The sequence below is a fragment of the Trichosurus vulpecula genome, chromosome 2 (assembly GCF_011100635.1).
Source record: "Trichosurus vulpecula isolate mTriVul1 chromosome 2, mTriVul1.pri, whole genome shotgun sequence".
NCBI classification, from domain to species: Eukaryota; Metazoa; Chordata; class Mammalia; order Diprotodontia; family Phalangeridae; genus Trichosurus; species Trichosurus vulpecula.
The window spans coordinates 386,098,753-386,124,980 of record NC_050574.1 but is presented as its reverse complement, the minus strand read 5'-3'; positions in this window follow the sequence as shown (position 1 = coordinate 386,124,980).

Here is a 26,228-nt window from a genome sequence, read left to right as displayed (position 1 = left end):
GACTCTGAAATTCAAATCCATATTCCTAATGCATTTTAGCTCCAAAATGGGTTATCTCATTTTCAGCTAGAAATGTAATTGAAGTCACAGGATACATTATGTTTTAACAATTTGAAACAATACATGTAAATTTAATTTCTTTCTTTGTAATTTAGTTACTTTCTTGAGCTCTGAAAGACTATATTAGAATCATGTGCCATATGCAAGGAGGACATGGCAGAAAAATTTTCATAAGCAGTAAGACTGAAATTTACAAAATTACAAAAGTGATAGACTGAATACAAATCCTATAATAAACTTGCAGATTGGAAGAATTGCAAAGGACATCAAAGATCATCTGCTCCAACTCTGTCATTTTACAGACGAGAAAAGTTAGGCCCAGAGTAGCTAAGAGACTTACAGCTGTTTGGAGTCATATAGCTGTTTAGAAACAAAAGTAGAATTCAGGTCTCCTGATTCCTAATCTAGTGCTTTTTAAACTATACCATATTAGTCAATTTTAGAACAGAGGGTACCACTTACAGCTTAAAAGGGTTGGTTATTGAATAAATGTATAGGGAAAAATGACTTTGCAAAGTGGTTATTATATTTATAGAGCTTATAAGACCAGAAATACCAATGAGTATTTCTAGTTGAACATAGAAATGCCTTATAGAGAGGTTTAGATCAATTACAACTGATAAAGACTGGGAGTCAGGGGGGCAGCTAAGTGGCCCAGTGAATAGAGCACTGGCCCTGGAGTCAGGACAACCTGAGTTCAAATCTGGCTTCAGATACTTGACACATGTACTAGCTGTGTGACCTTGGGCAAGTCACTTGACCCCAATTGCCCTGCCAAAAAAGAAAAAGCATAAAAAAAAGACTGGGAGTCAGGAATTCTGTGTTCTAGTTCAAATTTGCCCCAATGTACTATATATACATACATACATATATATATATGTATGTATATATATACATATATATGTACACACACACACACACACACACACACATATATATATATATGTTTGGGTAAATCACTTACCAAATTTCACTTCCCTTATGTATTTGAGAGAGAGAGAGAGAGAGAGAGAGGGAAAGAGAGAAAGGCAGAGAGAGCTCAGAAAGCTGAATCCTTCATTTACTGTAATTACCAATCTGAGCCCCACCCAAGAGATGAGGAAATGCACCCCTTCTTTTCCTTTTAGACATGGGAGACTAAGAGTGCAAAATGTCTCACTGGCAATTTGATATCCTGACTGCTGTGTTGGTTGATTTTACTTAACTATTTCTACTATTATGTCTTCTTCTTCTTCTTCTTCTTCTTCTTCTTCTTCTTCTTCTTCTTCTTCTTCTTCTTCTTCTTCTTCTTCTTCTTCTTCTTCTTCTTCTTCTTCTTCTTCTTCTTCTTCTCTTCTTCTTCTTCTCTTCTTCTTCTTCTTCTTCTTCTTCTCCTTCTTCTTCTTCTTCTTCTTCTTCTTCTTCTTCTTCTTCTCCTTCTTCTTCTGCTTCTGCTTCTTCTGCTTCTTTGTCACAAAGGAAAGTTCATTGTGTGGGCAGGGGTATATCTGGAAATGATCGTAATATAAAAAGAAAAGGTATCAATGAAACATTGATGTTTAAAAAAATGAAAGAGATTAGGTGAGCCCTAAGGTCTAGTCTAATTTCTGCATTCTAGGATTTTAAAATGTTTAAGGAAAATCAGGTTGAGCTGTGTCTCTAATCTTCTGAGACTAACATCTTGTAGGGAAACTATCAACCCATCTCCTATATTAAAATATCCCTCTGTATCACTGTTAGAAACAAAATACTGTGCTGGATATTCCACTGTTGTTATTTGGTGACATCTGTTCTTACATACATGATTATTTTTAAAATTTTCTTAAAAATCAAATGAGTAAAGAATAAAGTGTTTCTTAGAACCAAATGAACTTATCAATAAAACCTTGTAACACTTATCATTTACGGACCTTCAAAATAAATGAATGTGTGTGTGTGTGAATACCTATATATAGTATATGTATATATAAATGTATAAAGAGGAGAACATCTGGGAAGAGTGTTGATAGACAGGATTGGATTGACGTAAGATCTAAACAAAACATTGGTGTTCTGATATTCTGTGGAATAACAAAGTTTCAAATGTTTTTGTCTTGCTTTTAACAGTCTCCCTTAGGTCATTGTTTTCTGCATTTCAGTAAAGTTTGTTATGCTTCTGCTTGTGATAAATCCTAATAAGCACCACTACAATTATAGCAAGTCTGATGAACACTAAATGACTACAGAATACTTGTGGGAAACATTTAAAAGTCTATAAATGCATGCAGCATGGTAATGTAAGTTTTACTATGTGGCAAGAGATTAAAATCAATTGGTTTTAAATTGCAATTATGTCAGGATGAAAACAATATAAAATGTATGTCTTTTATGCTTAAGTATTTATTGACCTTAAATAGAATCAGTTTTATAAGAAATGACTAATTCACATACCCATCCCAAAATGCCTTAATTCAGTGGTCTCTAAAGTAGGATGCATGAACCCCCCAGAGGTGCTCAAGATGACCTAAAGAATGCCTGGAAAAAATGAAATAAGAGATACAAAATAGAACAACTAGGAAGGAAAAAGATGGCAAGGAGAATTTAATACCTTAGAAGTGATAGTGGTAAACAGTAATCAGTAATTCAACTCCCTAAAAATTAGAATAATCCAAACAGAAAACAAATCTATGAAGCAACAAAAAATATTAAAACAAAATGGAGAGACAAGAAAAATAAAAGAAATATAAGATATATATTATAAAAACAGCTGACCTCAAAAACAGACCAAGAAGAAGTATTCTGAGAATCACTGGACTGAAAATGAGCACCAAAACTAATTTTTTTGGATACTATTTTTCAAGAAATCATAAATGAAAACTGCTCAGATCTATTAGAACCAGAGGACAAAGTGAAAACAGAAAGAAGTAGAAAGTTACCTCCTGAAAGAAAGCCCCAGCTGAAAATTCACAGAAGAGTCAAAGTCAAAATCCTAAATTTCCAAATCAAAGAAAAAGTGCTGAATAACCAAAGAAGAAAGAATTCAAATATTAAGGAGACAGAATCAGGATCATGCAAAATGTGTAGTTGCTTCTGTAATGGAGAGGAGAGTTTATAATGCAAGACTCCCAAAGGCAGAAGATAAGTGCTTATAATTAAGATTAACATATTCAATAAAACAATATAATCCTACAGTAAGAATTAAGGGCTTTCAAGCATTCCGGATGAAAAGGACAGAATTGATTAGACATCTTGAAGTGGAAATGCAGGAAATAAGAGACATAGAAAGGAATACAACTTTGATCAACTGGAAGGTTCTATGTGAGGATAAATTTTTTTACATTGTAATAGAGGGAAAAGAAACAAATATTCTCTCGAATCCCTGAAGTCTTCAAGGATCACAGAGAAAGTCAAGTAAGATAGGCACAAAGACTAGAGATAGTTTTGTTTTATTTTGTTTTAATGGTTTAGGGGTGAAAAGGAAACAATTCTAGGCAGGAAAGGAGAAGAAAGGGAAGGAAACATCATTTCACAAAATACAAGTGCATGAAATGATGCTTATACAAACATGGAAGAAAGAGTGAGAGAACCAGAATGCCATGAACATCACTTTCACCTGAACCAGACAAAGAAATGTTATCTCTATTACATGATGAGGCATTGGCATCAAACGTTAATAGCTATAAGGAAACTGTGGGGAAGCTAATTTACAGCCAGTAACTGCAGGGAGATACAACAGAAGTTTAAAATAATAAGCAAAATGGAAAAGTTACAAGAAATCAGAATCTCCCAGGCCTTCAATTAATATATAAAAGAAGCTAGACCTTAATGTTTCTTAGCTTCCTGACTTTTCTATGATTGTGTTCCCTTTTTCCTCTAATGAGTTTTATCTCTCCTATTTCAGAAGCAAAGATCTTTTCCTTATTTCCATACCTACTCCTTTAATTCTGACAATAGAACTCTTCAGCACCAGCCTGGGATAAAGTTAAGTGGATGTTAAATGACCCATTTAGTGGCTAGCTAAATGCTTATCTCTATCGCTGGCATTTCTGTTTCCTGCAATTAGGCTATTTCAGATAATTTCTTCCCACCCTCTCATTTTACAAATGAGAAAGAAAGGCCCAGAGTTTAGAGCATTGTTCAAGGTCACTCAGGTAGTTAGTAGCAGAGAACGAACTAAAACCCCAATCTCCTATTAGTTAAGTTCTTATCCACTCCACTATACTACCATGGCTTTCATCTTTGACTGAAGATCATTTTTGAGTATGTTTCCAATGCTAGAATGTCCTTAGAAATCTCCCTATGGACTTTCTGATTATGCTAAAATTTCATTGTTTCTTGTGCAAGGTCACACAGGCAGCTTTCCTAATTATATGATCAGTACATGTTTGTTAAAAATACTTCCGCATTCATTAATAAATGTGTCTCTTGTCCAAATGAATTAGTAACAAATAAACATGAATCACCATAGTCTGCATTTATGTATGATGAAGACTCTTTAAAGGGGGGGGGGGGCGGTGTCCAGCTATTCTGGTAAGATGAGGCCTCTTTAAGTGAGGAATGAAATGAATTGTGGCTATATTCGCAGTTGACTTGTCACTGCAGGTAAGAAGGGAATTTTGAGGAAAGGGAGGGCTTTGAATCATGTTAGCTTTCTCTAAGGGCTGGAATTGGCTCAGAGCCATACTGAGTTAGCTCTTTGGAGAATAGAAAACTTAGGGAAAAGGTCATGACTCCAGAAATCAAATGAGATTGAGAGACAGAATTAATGAGCTATATATCCCTGCCACCTAATCTTTAGGAACAGTTTCTAGTTAAAATCAGTCAATAAATACGTGTTAAGTGCCTACTATATGCCAGGCACTGTAATAAGAGCTGGGTATATAGAAAGAAAGGCAAAGGCAGCTCATTTAAGGAATGGCAACTCTCACTGAGAATCTTTTAACATTTGCAATTGCGAGATAGTAAAATAACAAGTAAAAACAAATCAAGACAGACTTCTGGCCAGGAGGACTGCCCAAATGGAGGTATACTGTCTCTACCTCCCACATACTCAAGCAAAAACTTGACTTTCAAACCAGAACCAAAAATAATTAGGAAATCCAATGAGAAACTACAGTAAATGATTTCTTCTACTCCAGAACTGCACAAAGAGGTTGCTATAAGCACATGAGCAATAGGAAAAGAAACCACCAGCAGAGCCAGTGCCAGTAGCAACCAAGCCAATAGCCTTCCTACCCAACCAGAGATGGGACAGAGTTATATGTAGCCTGCATTGCTCTGTATCTGGAGGGAACTGAGCAGAAGGCCACCCTGAAAAAAAAGCACCAGGGAGACAAGAAAGACTCAGAGAGGTCAAGAAGCCCCAGAGTTTAACTGTGACCAATAGAGCACTCAGACTAGGCAGGACAGCCCCAAGGCAGAGAGTTTTTGGGTACCTAACACTCTCTCCTTAGCACTCTTAATTTAAAAATCCATGGGTGCTTAATTCCAGAAGGTGGAGGTTAATTTAGGAACATAGGTGACTCAAGGCAAGACCAAGCAAAGCCAACCACATTGCCCAAAAATACATTGGGGGTAAAACCACACTATTCTTATTTATGTTCATCCAAAGGTCAGTGTAAGCCTAATTTAGATTTTGAGGTGCTGGAGTCAAAGGATCTGAGTTCACAGGAAATAAACTGACCTCTGAGCTTGGCCACTTACTACTAAATTGCTCCCTAAGACTCAATTTCCTCATCTGTGAAATAGGGGTGTGTAAGTTCCCATTCATGTCTAGATTTGTGAGCCTATGAAGTTAATATACCAAAGTTCAGTGCCTGGCACACAGTCGGTGCTTAATAAATGTTTATTGACTGACTGACAAAGAAAAGTAACAGCCAAAGCCAACACATATTTTTACCCCTTCAGTAGACAAAAGAAAAGAAGGGCAATGTGTACTATGGATTTCCCTCAGGGTCTTCTGTCATCAGGATTAATTTATCCTAGTGTCTCAAGGTTTGGTGAATTCAGCAGTGATTGTGAAAGAGCAAACAGTATGCTTTTTAGTCATGCTGTAATACTTTAGATCCTATCTTATCCCTGGTTTATCTTACTTAAGAGGCCCAATTCTAACCTTTCTTGTTAGGGAGGAAGTAGCTTTTTGTCCTTGCAGAAAGGGAGAAGCACTTCCCTACGCATTCTCTTTTACTTTGGCTCAGGCTTGGCCAGGCCAGGACAATGCTAGCTCATTTGCTAAACTAAGGGAAGACTGATCTTGTTACATAGCCCACCTGCTTCCTCCACTACACAAACACGCCTTCTCCAGAAGCAGTGAGGTGAGCACATCTACCTCTAAAGTTTCCTTAACAATCCTACTTTTATCCTGGGTGTCAAAAATGGCAGGGACAACAGGGACAAAAATAGTAGATATTATGGACTAGTACAGAGGTGTCTTGAAAATTTGGGGTAAAGATCCAGAGAAGCACAAATTCCAAGCACGGTGGGAATAGGGAATTTTTTGAATGAGGACAACAGAAAAAAAAGCCTCTTTCTTCTAATTATCCTTATTCTACTATCCCTCAAATGTATTGATCTTTTACCATGTAGATGTAGAAAGACTTTGGACTTGTTCTCCCAACCTATACATACACGAATGCAGGCTGGGTCTCCAGAGTGTAGCTGACTACAATGTGCCTCGAGGTTCTAGGGGTTCCCTGAAGGTCAGCTGGGCTCTTCTCATATTATTGTCTGGAGCCTCAATTCTGGTGTGTTCCCTCTAATGTTAATCTCCACTTATAAGCACCCCAATATCATCTAACCAATTATCAATTGGCTTTAACTAAGAGATATTGACTAAAAAAGAAATAGTAAGAAACAACATACAATAACATTCCCTCAAATGAGAGCACACTCTCCCCTCTACCACCTTGGACCCCTGTGGAAGTGGACATGAACTTAAAAGTGGGTATTGCAAACATGCACCCCAACATATTCACTTTCATGTGTTACACAGACTCTACTTCGTGACTCTCTGGTGGCTCTTCTAACCTTTAGACACTGACAAGGTTACAGCCCAGTCCTTCATTTTCATCCCTCATTCACCAAAGTGCAGAAAGAATATAGATATACAGAAGCAAAGAAATCAGAGCCACGTGTTCATGGGCCACATGGTTATAGGTGGGGAGATAATGGCCTGAGGACTCTCTCTTCACTTGGAGGTTTATAGCATGTCTTTGCAACACTGACGTCAGGAAAAAAAAAGAGAGAAAGATTTGACCTGTTGCTGTTCTTTTGTATGTACATACAGTTTCAGCTCAGAAGTCAAATAAAAAGCTTTTCTTCAACACAGAGTAAGCCAATAGGAAGCAATTAAAGAATATCTTTGCATGTTGTAAATCAGGTGAGGGCTTTTCCAATACATGCTTCTTTACAAAGAAAACAACTTCTATGACTCTAATGGAACTTAAATTCTAAGAGGGAAACAATATATATATATATATATGTAATTTAATTTTAAACAAACTAATATTTTAAACATTAAATTAATATTAAATTTAATTAATAATTTATTTTTAAAGTATATAAATAAAGAGGATAAATATAAATACAATGTAGCTAAACACAGAGTAGTTTGGGAGGTAACGCACTAGCTGTTGAGGGTATCAGGAAAAAGATTCATGTAGAAGATGCTGCCTGAGCTGCTCCCTAAATGAAAACAGGGATTTGAAACAGTAAAGATGAGAAAGGATTCATTCTAGGCATAGGGAATGATCAGAGCAAAGAGATACGTATGGAAGATAGAGTGTTGTCTGTGAGCAACATAGAAAAAGCCAATTTGACCTTCAAGTTACTTTTCTACGAATTTTATTTAGTGTCCAAATATTTCTTTCTCTTTCCCTCTTCTCCGTGTCTTTCCTTTTGTATGTCAAAAATATATATATTTTTTTCTTTCTCTTCATCTACCTTCTTCCCTGCCTCTGTGCTACTAAATTTCAAAGCACACCTGGACATAGGAGCTATAATTTACCCAGAAGTCAGTGCATTCATACATAGGTATTCTCACTGGAAAGATTGTTATTGGGGCAAAGAAAAAATATATAAAATCTTAAATAAAGGAATCATACCTACTACTTATATTCAAGAACTGATTTTGAAGAGAGGAAACAAAAGAAGGGAAGAAGAAAAGAGAGATAGAAATAAAGAGAGAGAGGGGTTTTTTTAATTACAGATTTAAACCTTTGAGAAAGCAAATTTTAAAAATACTGCAGGCACATTTTTGGCCTTTTGGGTATGCCAAATAAAGATTCAGTCATGCAGCTCATGATGTAGCAGCCATGAGAGGGAAGAAGCCACAGATCACAAATGAACAAAACATTAATAAAACATTAAAAAGCTCCCACACTAAACAGTCAGCACAAGATGTGCTAGAACATTGAGATTTACAATTTAATAAATACCATGGCTAAACAAGTGGCAAAGCCTCCAAACTCAGTGAAATCACACAGAAAATATTATTAGAGGTTTTAAAAAGTCTACTCCCAGTGATTGGTGGGTAAATTCTTTCCTCTAGCAACCCACAGTCACAGATTCCTACCTAGAACCTATGAAGGTTCTCCATCTATTCAGCCACTGCTTATGAGTAGTTTTCCACTCAACCTGAACCTCGCCTTCCTCCATCAGTGTTAATCATGTGACATCATAGCAATTCAAAGGATATATACCAAAAGTATAATGTAAAGTACACTACAAGGAACTCTAACCAAGCTTTTACCACCCATGTCCCAAACTACAACCTTCCAAACTCTCAGCATTGTAAACCACTTGAACAGGGGGAAAAAAGATTTGCTAATCTTCCTTCTTTGCACTCCTCACAGATGGTACACTAGCATACCATAGTAATGTGGAGAAGTTCAAGAGATATTAACATCTTGCTCAGTGATTAAACCCAGGAGCTTCCAGGTCTGGCAGTCATTAAATATCAGCACTGGATGTGTGAATCATTGAAGTTCAAAAAACATAGCTTCTTTGGGTGGAAACTGAATGGGGAGGACATTTATAGCTGTTGTTTCCCAGTATGGAAGAGTGTTAAGTAGCAGCAAATGTTAAACACCACCGTGGAGCAGCTTCCTGGCTCCATGTCCACTTTTGCCTTCTCTTCCCATGTTCTTCTTGAATCTTCTAAAACCCCTTCTCTCTCAAAAGAGCTCATGCCCTTTTTTTGTTTCTTTGATCTCTTTGGGGTATATTCCTAGGAGCGTTATTGCTGGCTTAAAGGGTATATACAGTTTAGTGACTCTCTGGGCTTTCTCAATTGCTCTTTATAATGGTTGGACCCATGCATAGCTCCACCAATGAGCCACTAGTATGTGTGTCTTCCTACGGGCCCTCTGATAACTGTGAATTTCCTTTTTTGTCATCTTTGGCAATCTGATGTGTATCAGGTGAAACTTAAAGTTGCTTTAATTTTCATTTCCTGATTATTTATGATTTATGGTAGGTTGGCCTGCTTCCTTTGAAAACAATCTATAAATATCCTTTGTCCATTTACCTATTAGGGAATGGCTCTTATTCTTACAAGTTCCTTATATATCTTGGAAATGGGACCTTCATCAGAAAAACTTGCTATTTCCCTAGTTAGCTGTATCCTTTCTAATTATGCAAAAACTTTTAAATTTTAAGTCATCAGAATTGTACATTTTATCTTCTATAATCTTTACCCCTTGTCTGGCTATGAAGTCTCCACCTATCCATGACTGTGAAAAGGTATTTCTTTCCTTGCTGCTCTAATTTGTTTATGATGTGACCTGTTATATCCAAGTCATGTCTATTTGGAGCATGTTGTGCTGTATGGTGTGAGTACTTCAAGACACCTCATTTCTGCCACTTTTCCAAGTAGTTTTTTTTAATTGAATAAGGAATTCTTACCCCAGTATCTGGGATCTTTGAGTTTATTGAACACTAGGCAACTTCATTTTTTTCTTCTGTATGTTGTATATCTAATCTGTTCCACTGACTGACTTCCTTATTTTTTTTAACCAGTAGCAAATATTTGGATAATTACTGCTTTGTATTATAGCTTGAGATCTGGTACTGCTAGACGCCTTCATTCTTACTTTCTCTCATTATATCCCTTGGGAATCCTGGCCTTTTATTCCTCCAGATGAATTTTACTAATTTTTTCTAGCTCTATAAAGTAATCTTTTAGCATTTTGATTGTTATGGCACTGAATATTAAATTAACTTAGATAACATTATAATTTCTAGTAGATTGTTATGGCCCAACCATGAGCAATTCATATTTCTTTTTTGGAAGGTTTTTTGAAAAATATTTAATTCTTTCCTAATTACATGTAAAAACAATTTTTAACATTCATTTTAAAAAACTTTTGAGTTCCAAATTCTCTCCCCCCACCCAAGACAGTAAGCAATGTGATATAGGTTATACATGTGTATTCAGAGCAATTCGTATCTCTACAATTATTTAGTCTGTCCTTATTTGGATGAAGAGTGTTTCATAGTTGTAATTCCTATGTGTGCCGTGGTAGGCAGACTCTCAAATATTTCATACATTTAGCAGTTATCCTGAATGAAATTTCTCTTTCTACTTCTTCCCACTAGGTATTTTTTGGAGGGGGCAATGTATTGATTTACATGGGTTTATTTTGTGATTTATGTGATGATTTATATGGGTTTGTTTTGTCTTGCAACTTTAAGTTATTGTTTCAGTTAATTCTTTAATTGGTTCTCTAGATTTCTTTAAGCAGCACATATCTGTGAAAATGCAGTTGTTATCTGTTAAGATAATTCTACAAGCAGGATGTTCTTAACCTAATGTCTATGAACTTGACTTTTAAAAAATATTTTATAATGGCATTTCAACATAGTTGGTTTCTTTTGTAATCCCATATATTTTATTTTATGCATTTAAAAACATCTGAAAAGGGGTCCATAGGCTTCACTAGATTGTCAAAGGAGTCTATGTCACAAAAAAGTTAAGAACCCTTGCTTTAAGCTGTTGTCAGTGATCTATACTTTTGCTTTCATAAGCTGAGGAAATCAGGACTTAACTAAGTTCTTTCCACCACCTGGTCTTTTTGTCTCCTAATCTCTGTCTTTAACTGCTTTGAGATTGGCCACCTGACTTCTCTAGGAAGAGAAGGCCCTCAGACTTCTCACTTAGTGGTATGGGCAAGAGCTATTAGAGAGACTCAGTTTAGCAGAAGACCATGCAGAATGGCTCCCATTGAGAGAATGTTGACTTATGAATCTTATGGGGTTGAGCTTGGGGAATTTGGGAAGATGGTTTTATTTTCTGGAGTTGGGTTTGTTGTACTGCCCTAGGTTAAGGATGAGTCTAGTCTACAATTGTGGCAAATAATTTTATGTTGACTCTATGGGTTAGAAGGAAGCAGACTGAGGACCAGGAGGGAAATTTAAAAAACAAAAGCTAGCTAACCAAAAACATTTATTAAATGTCAAAGCTATATCCCAGGCATTATGCTAAGTGCTGGGAAAGTGAAGAAAGGCAAAAACATGGTGCCTGCCTTTTCCTTCTGTGAGTCTATACTCAGTAGTCGAACCTTGTGACTTTATGATTGGAACAACCAATCTCAAGGCACTAGTGTTAATGTGACAAAAGACCATTAAAAGTAAGAGCTGTGTGCAAAGTTCCCGCTCTCTTCACCTTTACCCCATTTAGCCTAGTTAACAGTAGGAAAGAAGAGGCAATAATGGAAGCAAGAGGAAGCCAAAGCAGGTCTCTCAAGCTATACTTTTTGCAGAGTAGGTGGTGTTCATTCATTTCAATCATGTCTGACTCTCCATGACCCCATTTGGGGTTTTCTTGGCAAAGATACTGCAGTGTTTTGCCATTTCCTTCTTCAGCTCATTTTACACATGAGGAAACTGAGGCGAATAGGGTGAAGTGACTTCCCCAGGGTCGCACAACTAGTTAGTGTCTGAGGCCAGATTTAAACTCAGGAAGATGAGTCTTCCTGACACCAGGCCCAGCTCTCTATCCACTGTGCTACCTAGCTGCCCTACATTTTGGTTAAATGACTGACTGACTGATTGAATGAGTGAATGACAGTTCTAAAGGAATCCTGCTGTAATGTCACAGATTCCCACATTATTACTCAATCTTTTGGGTTAAGGCACTGAAAACCCTTGGTGAACACAATCGTTAAGTGGAAAAACTAATATTTTAAACTATTATTAGCAATTAACATCTTGGCTTGAATAAATGTATCAAATTAGCCTCAATGGAAAATCAGAGTTCTGATGAATAGGATAGATGAAATGTAAATATGGAGACCAGCAAAGAGGAAAAGATAGCAAACACAGGTAATGTGGGGAAGGCCAAATTCAGATAGTATCCCACAGTGTGGTACCCTAAGCAGCAGAGGAGCAGCATGAGAACATGCCGAGGGAATCAGAAAACATGGAAAGGGAAATTGGGATGCAGAAAAGGGTGCAGGGGCCCCAAGAACAAATCTTGACAACTTCACCATCCCACCCAGGGCAAGCCCAAGAGACCTGTTTGATCACCCTGGCTTGCTGGTAGGGTGGGTTATGTTAAGCCAGTCCATCAACAAGAAGATGTTAAGCACTTGGGGAGGTATGTCATACTTTGGCAGTCATTCAGGGCAGGGGCTCATAGAGGTATGTACTACTGCCTTTGCCCTGAACTTTCCTTTTCTTCCCATAGCCGCAGGGACAAATAAAGCTAAAAGGAACCTTAGAAATCATCTAGCCCAGTCCCCTCATTTCACAGAGGATGAAACTGACTACATGGTATCATAGTTCGAAGGGTCCTCAGAGACTATCTGGTTGAATCTCCTTTTCCCTTATTGTACAAATGAGGAAAGCCTCAGCAAAGTGGTGAAGAATACAAAGCCATACCAGTAGTGAGTGGCAGACAGAGACAGGATTTGAACTGATGCCCTCTTATTCTAAGTTCAGTTCTGTTTTTACTACATCACATATACTTACAATCTGATCTTAGATCTTTTGATCTAAGATCTTTAAGAAACAATCAGCCTTTAAGGTCCTAATCTTCTCAGCCTCTCCATTAAAAAGAAACTAGCATCAGCAAAGAGGAAGAAATCTTTCCTTTTGCCTTATCATATGTGCGTGAAACCTTTACTGATTCCCTCTCTATCCCCCAATAGATTGTGCCCTGCTTTTCTAATTACCTGGCATTTAACTACTTTGTATATATTTGTATTTATTAATTTTACATTTATGCCAAATCAGTTTTTATTAATGCCTTCTGTTTCTCCCATTAGCACTTTGAGAGTAGGGAGGGTTTCATTCTTTGTATTTATATGCCTAGCACTTAGCACGATACAGAGGTTCCCAAACTTATTTGGCCTACTGCTCCCTTTAAAAAAAATTACTCAGCATCCCCCTGGAAATCTACTTTCTTTAACCCTTTAACATTTTAAAAAATTTGCATCATTTCAAATACATATAAAATATATTTTTAAAAATGATGCATCTTAATTTTAATAATTTATTGTAAATTTATGCTTTTCTCCCTTCACTGAAATTTTGATGATGCAATATTGCATCATGTAACTATATTATTATATTGTAAACAAATTATCAGACACGCACATTCTTGCTGATGCATGCTGGACTTCCCCATAATGTGTGACATGCTCACTTGCCTTGCTTGGGTGGACTTGACCACTGGTTATAATTTGCATTTGGTGTGTTTATTTGGAAAGTAATGTAATCACCATGACTTTAACTCTGTTACACAACAGATGAAACATATACGAATGATTTTTCAAAATTTTCTTATCTTCTCTTTTTTCCTTAGGCTTCTACTGCCTCCTTATTTTTATTCGAGGCCCCCCCCCAATTGCACCCAAGGCTACTACTGCCCCCCCCAATCATTCCAATGCCTCCCAAGGGGAGTTATTGCCCACTTTGGGAACCTATGATAGTGCCTTCCCCAGGGTCACATAGCTAATAAGGGTGCTTTAAGGATTTGAACTCAGGTCTCCCAGGGTATTCCCTCACTATACTAAATTGCTTCTCACAACATATATTTATTAAGCCCCTATATTTATCTATAACAGACAGTGATCTCAATAAGTGTTTGATGAAGACAGCATCCAATGAAGTTTATAGATCTTGGCATCAGACCTCTCCTTATCACAGATTGGCCACACATTCCTCTAAGCAAACTCCCTGCAACTCCTGGGTTTGATGAGCTTTGCCTTGGACAGACACGTCTTCTTAATATATTGCTGTTGTTCATTCTTCCTCCTAGAAGAGGACCAATGATATCGGCAGGGTGATGTTTTGATTTGCAAGTGAATTGCATTTAAGTGAGGAAGGACTGTGCAAAGTCATCAGCCTCACTCTCTCCTCCAGTGTCATTGGAGTCTAGTAGCAAGACAGGTCAAGATGGCTGGCAATGGCCGTAGATGTAATGGAGACCTTGACCTTCTTTTCTCTAAAAATGTAGAATTGAACACAATTTCCAGATGAGCTTTGACCAGATGGAGCCTCCCTTGATATGGCCTACATTTGTATAATTACTTGTATTAATGCAATTTATGACTATATTAGCCTTTTTTTAAGCAGCTGTGTTATAGTGAGTAACTCACAGTGACCTTGTGATGAAATGGAACACCCAGAGTAGTGCATAGGCTACTATGAGGCTAGGTCTCCCCATTTCATGCTTATGTAGCTGATTTTTAAAACCAGAATCCAAGACTTTACATTCATTCCTGTTTGATTTCATCTTCTTAAATTCAGTTCAATCTTGCAATCCATTGAGATATTCTGAACCCTGATTCTGGAATCCATCATACTAGCTGTTTCTCCTGGCTTTGCATTGTAGGAAGATTTGATAATCATACCATTTGCTTCTTCACCCAAATTGCACAGGGTTAAGGATAGAACTCCTCAGTTTCCTCATTTGTAAAATGACCTGAAAAAGGAAATGGCCTTTGTCAAGGAAACCCCAAATAGGGTCACAAAGAGTCAGACGCAACTATTCTACCAAACAACAACAAAGGACAAAACTCCGGATTATGAGAGGTTTCCTTCCAGAATATCTATGTAATGACATTGTTAGCCATCAACATTATCAGTACTCTTGGTTTATGGTTGGTCAACAAGCTATGAATTCACTTACTATTAAATCATAGACATTTTTTTCTGTTTTTATAACTTGTTTTGTACTGTCAAATTGCATGACAGTACTTCAAATATATTAATAAGATAAATATATTATATATTATATTAATAAGATAAATATAATTTCTAATTTGATAACTATTAGAAGGCTTCACAAGGATAGTAACACCTAAGCTGCTTCTTACAGAAAGATCAGAATGCTTTTTTTATTTATAAATTCTGAATATAATGAACAACAAATAAAATGAGCATTTCTATATATACTGTAGAACAGAAAGAGAGGATTGTAAATGGAACTGCTAATCACTGTTATGTAGAATGTATTTTCTTTTAAAGTATATGATAAATTCAACACATAACTTTTAAAGTTATTCTACTTTTTTATGATTTCTTCTGGCCTTCCTTATGTTCTCTTTTCTTTTTTGGGGCAGGGGTGGGGGAAGGAAACCTGTCTCTACTTTCCCCTCTATTTCATTCTATCAAATGAAAAAACAAAACACTTTAAACAAACATACATATAGTCAAGTAAAACAAAGTTCACATTGGCCATATGAAAAAATAATATTTAATTCTAATTTGAAACCATTACCCCTCTGTCAGGAGGTAAGTAGCATACTTTATTCTTAGCCCACTGGAATCATGGTTGGTCACTGCATTTGTCAGTGTTCTTAGGTCTTGCAAAGTCGTTTTCTTCACAATATCCTTATTGTGTAAATTATTCTCCCAGTCTGTTCATTTCATGCTGTAAAAATTTGTATAAATGTTCCCTAGTTTCTCAAAAATTATCCCTTTTATTATTTCTTTTTTCATCATTTCTTAATGGTGCAAATAATATTTCATTATATTCACATACCAAAATTTGTTCAGCCTTTCCCCAACTGATGGACATCTGCTTAGTTCATAGTTTTTTTGCCATTTCAAGTAAAGTTGCTATAAATATGTTGTACATATGAATTCTTTTCTGCTTTGATATCTATGTGGTATAGTTCAAGAAGTGGTATCACTGAGGTAAAAAAGTATGGAGACCTGGATCACTCACAGTTCAACCAAATGTGTATTAGTATACCTGTCTTCTTGTAGCTCCCTCAGGGGATGTCATTTAAGGTTTTTTTTTGCACTTGCTTTTTATGGTTGGGACATAGAACCTCAGAATTTCTTTAATTTGTGTTTCTCTAATTATTAATAATCTGGAGTATTCTTTTTAATATGGCTATTGATAGCTTGGATTGTTGCCTTTGAGAACTATCAGGTCATATCTTTTGACAATTTATCTATTGAGGAATAGCTTTTGTTCTTATACATTTTAATCAGTTCCTTACATAACTTGGAAATAAAACCCTAATCAAAAAAGCTTGCTGCAAAGTTTATTTTTATCTCAGTTAACTATTTCTTTTGCCAAAGAGTGGGTCCTTAACCCAGTAGCTGGAGTTGTCGGGTTTATAGAATACCATGAAACTATGTCTTTCACACTTTTTCATTATTTCTATGGAGATTCCTGACCTTTTACTCCAGATATTTTTTTTTTATAGTTCTATAAAGCAATCCCTCTGATGGTTTGTTATAGCACTGAATATGTAAAATGATTTATATGACATTTTAAAATATTAGTTTAGCCTACCATGAACAATTCATATTTCTTCGATTATTTTAGTCTGTTGATTTCTATAAAGATTGCTCTGCAGTTGTATTCATATTGTTTCTGTGTGTGCCTAGGTAAGCAGACTCCCAAATATTTTATACTTTATTTATTTATTTTAAATGGAATTTCTCTATCTCTTCTTGCTAGACAAGTGACGATTTTTGTAGATTTATCTTATAACCTGCAACTTTGCTGAAATTGTTGTTTTAATTAGTTTAGAAGGCACATTCATATATATATTTTCTACTCTATAATTTAAAAAGAAGTCCGCCTCCTCACCGTACAAATCCCTTGGAAATCATGAGACATTCTAGTTACTAATACTCTAAGTTGAGAAATGCCAAAGTTAAGTATAAGCCTAGTTATATAAGTTTTATGTGTATAGGATAGAAATGGATATGAGCAAGAACCTTTCCCAATAGGAGATAATGCAGTCAGAACAGGATTTGAATCCTTCTTCATATGCTTAGTAGCTGATGCTGTGTGACCATGGGAAAATCACTTAACTTCTCAGGGTCTCGGTTCCATCAATTATAAAATGGGATTAATAATATTTATACTACCTACCTCCCATGGCTTTTGTGGGGCAAACCTCTGCAGACCTTAAAGCTCCATATAAATTTGAGCTATTATTGTGAATTTCTATGAGTTCTACCACTAAAATCCTACTTCTATGCCTCATTTAGGTGTGGAGGTGACCCTAGAGACAGTTTATGCCAGTGGAATACAGGTTCGAGTTGGTTTTATCAAACTAGAAAGCCTTCAGTCCAGGTCTGATGACACACTGTGTGATAGCCATCTGAGGACCAAACTTAGCTAAACCTGCAGAGTCTCCTTACAATGTTGGCTACAAGGTGATGACTTTTTCTATTCAAAATCAGCTTTAAAAGACTATGTACTAAGTTTGTAGTGCAATCACCCATGGAGACAAAACCACAGATTCTCATTGTTTGGTACAGTACAGTTTGGTAAATTGACTTTGGAATCCAGACCATATTACCTTGAGGCTTTTTCTTTTCTTACTTTGTTCTCCGGTTCTGCCATTTTTATTTATATAGATTACAGAGCTTTATAAAACTAGAGCTACATAGTTTCCTGGGCTTATGCATCTTCCTCTGATGTTCTTTCCTCCAGTGAAGTACTTCTTTTTTATTGAGTCCATAATTTTAAACTTCTGTGGCTTATCATCGCCTTGTACTGAGAGTTCTTGGACATATTCCGCTCTTTCTTTCCTGTTTTTAAATACTTTTGTTATTTTATTATGTGTTTTATTGGGTCTCAAAAAGATCTAGTTTTATTTTTCCTACTTCTTTTGGTGTTGTTTGGATTTTTCTTCTGGCATTTTAACATCTATATCTGTTAATCCTATCTTTTTGTCAGTATAGTGAACTCCCTGTAATTTAATCTTTGAGAGTTTAATAATATAGAACAGGGCTGTCCAACCTTAGGTTTTTATTGAAACAATAGACAATATATTTTGATTTGCCATTTTAGTGAGAGCTCTGCAGTAGCTCAGCTTCATTTACTAAAGCATTCAAGTGAATTTCTATGCTTGTAGGCAGGCTGTATAAATCGCACTATGGCTCACACACAGCCCACGAGGGCCGCATTTTGGACAGCCGTGATATAGAACAATACCCTAGATCCATTCTCCTCTTCATTGTTTTTTTGTTATCATCACATCAAATTCATCTTATACCCATGTCCTCTGTCTATGTATACCCCTACTAATTGCTCTAATGAAGATACAGTTCTCAAGAGTTACAAGTATCATTTTCCTTTGTAGGGATGTAAACAGTTTAACCTTATTGAATAACATTTTTTTTTCCTTTCCTTTTTACCTTTTTATGCTTCTCTTGAGTCTCGTATTAGAAGATCAAATTTTCTGTTCAGCACTGAGTTTTACATCAGGAATGATTGAAAGTCCCCTATTTCATTGAATGTCCATCTGTTCCCTTGAAATATTATGCTCAATTTTGCTGGGTAGTTGATTCTAGGAACTTACATACTGGTATATCTCTCCCTCCTCAAATTTTTCTGGAGCACTTTGGGTGAATCATATCTGGTCACTATCATATTCTCTCTTAAATCATTTGTCCTGTCTCTACCCCATTCCTACCTTCCAATACATATAAACTCATTGAAGGCAAGATCTCTTTATAAAACCTAGCACAGTGCTTGGCACATAGTAAACACTGAATACACATTCATCAAACAGGGTTGTTTGTTGATCCTGTTACATAGACATCTAGCAAGCTGGAGCTTATTTTGGAAAACAGACTTAGAGAAGAAGTTACAATCAATCACTCTGTGAGCTTGGACCTTGTTGCCAAAAGTAGAAACGAGCTATCATCAGTGTTAATGAAGTGTATTGATCTGACAAGAGCTACACAACGTTTTCCCCTGTTGCTACTATATGAATCTCTCTGTACAGGCACAGCTAGCGTTACAATAGAAACTTGCTCCTCTCAAAAACTCTCACCAGCTGTTTAAGTAAGATTTCTTTGTAACAGAGACTGTAAAGCTCATCTACCCTTACAGGCTGCCTGCCCACTGAGTTCCATTCCCAGGATTTATGTGTAAAACACAACAAAGCCAAGCAAAATAAACCACACCTATTCCTGATCTCCTAGGTGTTACCAGTTCTCCTTGCTCTGTTCTTACCTGCTTTCCTCGAAATCTCTCCTCTTTTGCCTTTGTCCTTAATCTTAAACCCTAAAACCTGTGTTCTACAGAGGATTGACTAGTATTAGACCATAAATCGACAGAGGGACTCTTAAACCCAAAATGGCACCAGTGTTGGACATAATGCAATCATTTGGTACAGAAAATATTTGAGTTTAGGTGAGCTGGAACAAAAATGGAACTGTGCAAATGGTTACTTGAACAAGACAGAAACAAGAAACCAAACAATGTCTGGGGAACAAAGACATGAAAGACAAAACTCTCAAGTCCAGCATAGGAGATGGACAAGTTTATAAGGAACCATAGAATGTTAAGAGATTGTTGGGACCCTAGAGATCATTTTGATGAACACTTTCATTATACAGATGAGAAAACCAAGCCCCGGAGAAGGGAAGTAGCCTGTCTAAAGGCATTCTTAGGACCAGAACAAGATAAACTCATGACTGTGTTACAGAGAAAGAGCTGGTCTGCGTTGGTAGAGGGAGTTTCCTCATCTCAGAATTTTTTATACCAAACCCCTAGCCAGGGCAGCTAGGTGGTGTAGTGGATAGAGCACTGGGCCTGAAGTCAGGAAGACTCATCACCTGAATTCAAATCTAGCCTTGGACACTTCCTAGATGTGTGACCCCAGGCAAGTCACTTCCTCTTGTTTGCCTCAGTTTCCTCATGTGTAAAATGAGCTGGAGAAGGAAATGGCAAACCACTCCAGCATCTTTGTCAAGAAAACCCCAAATGGGGTCACAAAGAGTCAGACATGACTGAACAACAAACCCTCTAATCAGCCTTTTAACTTCTTTCCAATCTATCAGAAGTCCTTTTTTCGTCACAGAACTATGCCCCTTACTGGTCTCTGTCTCATTCTCTCTGGTCTTCACAAATAGGGTTTTAGAATGATTTGACTTTTAGTACTTTCCATGCATCTTTATTACCACATATCCTACTGAGCTATGAGTGGACTGGTAAAATTCCTTATGGTTTATGTCAAATCGATATACTTCATTAAAACTCAGTATGAGGCACTGGCAAGACTACTGGCTTAGAGTCAGAAGGCCTCAATTTGCCCTCCAACTCTACTACTCAATGTATGGTCTTGGCCATGTTTGTGAGCCTCAATTTCCCCTTTTTGTAAACTGAGGCATCATTATTTGTACTACCTACCTGGCAGAGTTGCAGTGAGGTTCAGGTGAGGTTATTTTATATTCATCCAATTATTTAATAAGCATTTATGAAATGTATGCTATGTGCCAGGCACTGTACTGGGTACTGGGGACACAAAAACAAAACTAAACAAACAAAAATAGTTAGTCTCTGTCCTCAAAACAACTTGTGCTCCTCTAGGGTTGGGGAGAGGGGAGAAAAAGAAACAATATATATTCAGATAAGCAAATATAAAGTAGATACAGTGTAATTTCTAGAGTGAAAGAGCACTAGCAGCTATGATAAAAATTGCTTTATATGTTTCAGGCTTGCAAATTATCTGCAAATTTATCTGAACACTACTTATGGTAAAAGGTAAATTCATTAAAAAGCAGTGTGCTTCTTTAGCTTGTCATTCTGGCTTGAGTGGGCTGTTTTTTTCCCTTTCCTTGATGCTTGTTACAGGACAGGAACCTCCAGAATTTTTCTTGGGGTGAGTGGTGGTGGTGAAGGGTGTGGAGTTTCCCTAAACCAAGGATTAGGTTGGGATTTCAGGAAATTTTATTCAGACTGGGGTCGGTTATGCTACTGCTCTAGAATGAAGGCAATGAAATATTCTTACACCACAAGAAATGACAAAATGGACGTTTTCAGAGGTAACTAGGAAGACCTCTACAATCTGATACAGAAGGAAATGAGTAGAACTGGGAGAACAATTTAGACAATGACAGCAACGTTATAAAGACAAACAAGTTTGAAAGGCTTTAGAATTCTGATCAATGCAATGAGAAACCATGATTCTAGAGAACCAAAGATGAAGCATGTCACCCCTCTCCTGCCAGAGAGGTGATAGACTTAAAATGTAGAATGAGATAAATGTTTCTGGACATAGGAATTTGTTTTTACTGGACTATGCATATTTGTTACGATGCTCTTCTTTTAAAAAATATTGTGTAATAGGAAGGGTGCAGTGAAGAGAGATAATAAATACTTGTAAAAAAGGAAAGGAAGAAAGGAAGGAAGCGAGACGGAGGGAGGAAAGAAGGAAAAAAAAGAAAGGAAGGGAAGAAGGGAGGAGGGGAGGAAGAAAGAGAGAGAAGTAGAGAAGGAGGAAGGAAGGAAGAAAGAGAGAGGGGGAGAAAGGAAGGAAGGGAAGAAGGGAGGAGGAGAGGAAGGAAGGAAGAGAGAGGGAGGAAGGAAGGAAGGGAGAAAGAAAGAAAGAGAGAGGGAGGAAAGAAAGATGAGAGGAAGGGAAGAATGAAGGAGGGGAGGAAGAAAGAGAGAGCAAAGGAGGGAGGGAGGAAGGAAGAAAAAAACAGAAGGGGGGAGGAAGGAAGGAAGGGAAGAAGGGAGGAAGAAAGAGAGAGACAAGGACAGAGGAAAGATGGAAGGAAGAAGGAAAGAAAGAAAGAAAGAAAGAAAGAAAGAAAGAAAGAAAGAAAGAAAGAAAGAAAGAAGGAAAGAAAGAAAGAAAATTTTTGCCTTATTCACTGCAGATGAAGGCAGCCCATCACAGCCCAAGTCATGGCTCTGTCCTGATCATATGTCCCACTTACCTTTAAGAAGAAGTAGTATTGCTGACCCACTGTTGACAGGGTGAGGGCCCTGGGAACACCCCAATGACTGTTAAATGGATAGTTGTACCTAGCAAGGCCCCAGGTCTCATGAAGCTGGGATGGCAATTCAAGAAGGCCAAAGAAAAGGCAGCCCCGGAAAAGGCTTGGGAATTCTCGAATGTTCTGCTAGGACTTGGCTCCTGACCTTTCTGGGTTATATGCTGTTTGTTTTTACAGCTAAGGACTCGGTAAGACAGACAGGGTTCCGCTTTGTGAGGCTCAGGGCTTTTAGGCAATCACTCTCTGTCGCTCTGTTTGCTTTCCCATTCTCCCCCTGAACTTCACCACAGAAAAGTTGAACACGTCCCAGTATTAATCCCTATGGCATTTTTATGCCGTCTACCACTGTGAGCCTTGTGTGTCTTTTTTTTTAAAGGGCACTATGGGTTTAACAGGAGTTAGGATGGGAAACAGCTCCCTCTGGAGGAGGAAATTGAGCTGGCAGAGAGGCAGGGAGGAAAAGGCCAGAGCCTTAGGTTATTATTAGTAACGATAACACTAGCTAACATGATGTTTTAAGGCTGACGGAGCACTTTACATATATTATTTGATTTGATTCCCACAACAACCTTGGAGGCTAGGTACTATTATTACGTTCATTTATCAAAGAGTAGAAACCTTTAGGTCTTCTAAAATCAAATATGAAGTAAACAGTTCTCATGCTTGCATAACCACTTACTCAGTGCATGTAGCTGAATTCTCTCTCCTCAGCCCTTAAGAATGTCAAGTCTATTGGAAAGAAATACAATTATATAAGGAAGCAAAACAGATTAATCATAATGACTAACTGATCTTGATCCTGCTCAACAGATAGGAGACGCACATTCCTCCTCTCAGCAGATACGTGGGAGGCTATGGGAGCAGAATTTTGCATGTGCTGTCAAACAAGGGCCTTTTGTCATTTGGGGTTGCTTAATTGTCTTTCTTTGTTCCAAGGGAAGATTCAATGAGGTATTTTGTTGAGAAGTAAACAGGTTATAAAAAGCAAAGGCATTGATAAAATTTGGAAAAGAAATTCCCATGAGGAAAAAAGGTCTAGCATATTCCAGGAATGGGAAAGGGAGAATTGGGCTCTGTGGATTTTTTTAAGATAGCAAACTAATTATTAACAGGTGAGATATCACCTAATCTTCAGATTAGCCACTTGGCCATTCACCCATTCATCTAATAAACATTTATTAAGTACCCAGCTAGGTGGAGCAGTGGATAGAGCACTGGGTTTGGAATCAGGAAGACTCATCTTCCTGAGTTCAAATCTAGCCTCAGACACTCACTAGCTGTGTTACCCCGGGAAAGTAACTTAACCCTGTTTACCTCAGTTTCCTCATCTGTAAAATGAGCTCTAGAAGGAAATGGCAAACCACTCTAGTATCTTTGTCAAGAAAACCCCCAAAATGGGGTCACAGAGAGTCAGGTGTGACTGAAACAACATTACAACAACCCACAGTGCTGCATTAATTTTCTTTACTATTAGTAGAAAATTTGTTATTATTATAAACCAGGAAGACCTGGGTTCAAGTCCTGCCTTTAATGTATATTGGTTGTGTGACCCTGGGAAAGTCACTTAAATTTTCAGTGCTTTAAGCTATATATTGTGGAGACTCTATAAGTATCAAATTGCATTGGTAGAAGGAGTTTTGTAATCCAGTAGCTCCTTGTATCAAGGAAATCCCAGGTTTATTCTCTATGTCTATGGATAGATTTCATGTCCCCACAATTTCTAGATCCAAGAGAGAACCTCATTTCTTGGGAAGTACTCTGGAAAACACTTTTCTGGAAGCTGTGCATGAGCACACAGAATGGCAGTATCACGCTCTGGGTAAAAGTGTTCACAACATAGGAAATTTACAAGCTTTGAGCACCTTGCAGGGGATGCTGTGATGAGAGATGGTGATAACAGAGGGATGAGGGTATAAAGGATGAGTGAGATAGAAAGAAATGACAAACACTTCTCCATCGTATTGAAGACTGGCAACACAAGATGGTGAGAACTCAGTTTAAATGGGCAAAAGTATTGAAGATAATGTAGATGTGGAAATAGATGCAGTTGGCACAGGCCTGGCTCAAACATCCTAAGACTTTTGATTCCTAACAAGACAATGTTACCTAGCTGCTGTGCCAACACTGAAATAAAAGTGACTAAGAAAAAAGCTCTCAGAGACACTAATCTCAATCAGATGTTAATCTCTAAAACTTGGCCATGAGTTATCTGACTGTATCCTCTCCTCTGACTGTGCTGGGAGGACAGAAGGATTAATTGGGTGACATTTAAGACTTGAAATAATTTCTTATTTTTAGGTTCAGGATCATGGATTTAGAAATGGAAGGGATCTCAGAGGCCATTTAGTTGAACTCTTTCATTTTATGTATGAATGGAAGCCCAAGGAAGTTAAATGACTTGCTCAAGGTCATACAGGAAGCAAATGTCAGAGGTGGGATATGATCACATGACATCTTGACTCCTGTATCAGGACTTCTCTCATTGTGCCATTCTGAATCTTGCATCCTGCTTTAAATAAATGCCTTTTGCTCTGACCTAATGAATAACCTGTCATAGTCCTGCACAGAGTCATTGGAGGGACCTTGGAGCTATGGGTATGAATAGATGGAAACTTCAAAAGAAAATATTGAACTGGGGATATAATGAGGGGTCCCAGAGTTTTGGCAGGGGAGGAGTAGGCTGGTGGGGGCCTATGCTACATATTTTAAGTTTAAAATATGTGTGCTATAGAGTGGTGGTGACTTTGATAAAAGACCTGAGTGAGTAATGAATTTTCATTTTGAGAGCTGAAATTCTCTGTTGCTGGGGAGGTGTGGGAAGAAAAGTATGTAAATTCATTAGGCCCAGGGTATGACTGTAATCCCAGCTTTTCCAATGAGTAGAGGCCTAGAAGCACTCTTACACTATCAGCAAGAGCTCTGTGGTAGTTCTGAGAGGTGTTTGGAGCTTTGAAGAGAGGGCATCCTTTGGTCTTGGGTCTTGGGAGAGCCATAAGAAAGGAGGTGTTCTGAGCAGGTTTTGAACAGGGAGTGAATTAGACCTTGATTGAAATGGAGAACCAGGCTTTACCAAGAGCTAGCTCATACTCAGGCTACTGCTCTGAACGTAGAAACAACCCGAGGAATCCAGAGAGAGGTAGAAGCAAAAGCTAGACCAGGATCGGGAATGGAAGTTGAACCAGTCGATGTTTTGCAGGATTATAGGTTAGTTTAAAATAAGATTTCTGTAAAAGGAAGAACAACTGATGGTATAGCTCCAAGATTGACTCTGATTGAAAGTATACACATACAATTTTTAAAACGTAAATTTTATTTTTTAATTAGCAAAAAGCACACCCTTCTCTTTTTCTCTCTCCCTCCCATTCACCTTACTCTTCCTCTACTCCCATTGAGAAGGAAAAAAAACCAAAACCCCAGTTATAAACTCATGTAGTCAAACAAGACAAATTTCCATACCAGCCATATCCAAAAAAGTATATGTCTTATTCTGCACTCTGAGCCCTTTGCCTTTTTATCAGGAGACGGAGAGCATGTTTCATCGCAACTCTGGACTTGTGGTTGGTCATTATATTGATTCCTAATTATTTCAAATTTGCTTTTCTTTACAATTTTGTCATTATACAAATTGTCCTCCTGGCTCTCTCTCTCTCTCTCTCTCTCTCTCTCTCTCTCTCTCTCTCATTCTCTCTCTCTCTGCATATACACATATATATACACATATGTGTATATATATACATGTATACATGTACGCACACACATACATATTCACATATACATACATACATATATATTCATACACATCTTCCCAGGTTTCTCTCAAACCATTCCCTTCATTAATTTTTTTTGCGATGCAATGGTATATACCATTACATCTACATACCATAACTTGTTCAGATTGCTCAGTTGATAGGAACCTCCTCAGTTTCCAATTCCTTGCCACTGAAAAAAAGAGCTATAGATATTTTTGTATATCTTTTACAGTTTGTTTTGCTTAGAAT